Source organism: Hylobates moloch, unplaced genomic scaffold (assembly GCF_009828535.3).
Source record: "Hylobates moloch isolate HMO894 unplaced genomic scaffold, HMol_V3 SCAFFOLD_13, whole genome shotgun sequence".
Classification (NCBI taxonomy): Eukaryota; Metazoa; Chordata; class Mammalia; order Primates; family Hylobatidae; genus Hylobates; species Hylobates moloch.
Genome location: NW_026652288.1, coordinates 81,275,135 through 81,276,488, shown reverse-complemented (window position 1 = coordinate 81,276,488; position 1,354 = coordinate 81,275,135). Strand labels below are relative to the sequence as shown.

At 45.1% G+C, this 1,354-nt stretch overlaps 1 pseudogene; it reads left to right on the top strand.

Annotated features, from left to right (window-relative positions):
• Positions 1-210: 210 nt before the first annotated feature.
• LOC116480102 (large ribosomal subunit protein eL28-like) lies at positions 211-623 on the top strand (annotated as a pseudogene).
• Positions 624-1,354: the final 731 nt, after the last annotated feature.

Here is a 1,354-nt window from a genome sequence, read left to right as displayed (position 1 = left end):
ATGATGAGGGGTGGCATCTGGAGCTGTTTTGTCATGATTTACTGAAAGCTGTACTTAAGTTAAATCAAGGTTGGAAAGGCTAATGAATGAACTCCTACCATTTAAAAAAAAAAGAATTCGCCTTATTTTGATGAAGTTGGGATAGGAACAAGCAAGAAGAGTATCCAGCTCCTTCCGTCTCCGGCGTTCGCTGTGAGAGGAGCTGCCGCCATGTCTGCGCATCTGCAGTAGACGGTCGTGCGGAACTGCTCCGGTTTCCTGATCAAGAAGAATAAACAGACTTACAGCACCGAGCGCAATAACTTGAAGGCCCGCAACTCCTTCCGCTACAACGGGCTGATTCACTCCAAGACTGTGGGCGTGGAGCCGGCAGCCCATGGCAAAGGTGTTCTGGTGGCCATGAAGCGGAGATCCGGCCAGCGGACGCCTGCCACCTCCTACGTGCGGACCATCATCAACAAGAACGCTCGAGCCAAACTCAGCAGCATCAGACACATGATCCGCAAGAACAAGTACCGCCCTGACCTGCCATGGCTGCCATCAGCAAGGCCAGCGCCGTCCCGCGCAGCCAGAAGCCTGTGATGGTGAAGAGGAAGCAGAACCGCCCCACAAAGAGCTTGTGAACCGCCTGCCCCCAAGTAATAGTCAGCTGGCTTTCTCAAAAATGGAGAAGAAGGAGAAGGAGAAGAAGATTCAGTGTCCCGCAAAAAACTCAAGAAGACTTTTACTATTTGCTCTGATTTGTCATCCCCTAGGCATAGTCAGAAATAATATCAATGTCCGGCCACCGTGAAAGCCCTTTGCAGTGTTTAGAAAATCTGTACGCTCCAATATGGTAGCCACAAGCCACATGCACCTATTGAGCACTTGAAAAGTGGCTCCTTGAGATATGCTGTATATGTACACTCTGGATTCCAAGACTTAGTATGGAAAAAAACAATGTAAATATCTCATTAATAATTTTTATTGATTACATATTGAAATGCTAATATTTTTATATATTGGGCTAAAACAAAATGTATTACTAAAATTAATTTCATCCATTTTTCTTTTTATATGTGGCTACTAGAAAATCTATACGTGACTTGCATGATATTTCTATTGGATGGTGAAGTTTAAACAGAGAATGGTGCTCATGGGATCTGCCTTTCCCAGTGGTGCCAACTGAGCCATCACTGATTTCTTTTTGCTCAAATAGCAAAAAGACTTTGCAGTGGAGAAAACCCTGGGCCAGGAGACTGCAGATCCAATTTATCACTTCACCTCAGCCATCAAGTTGCTGATGGCTCTGGTAACAATAGTGATAGTAGCAAACACTTCCATAGTTTTTTATGTATATATGGAGGCCAGGTGC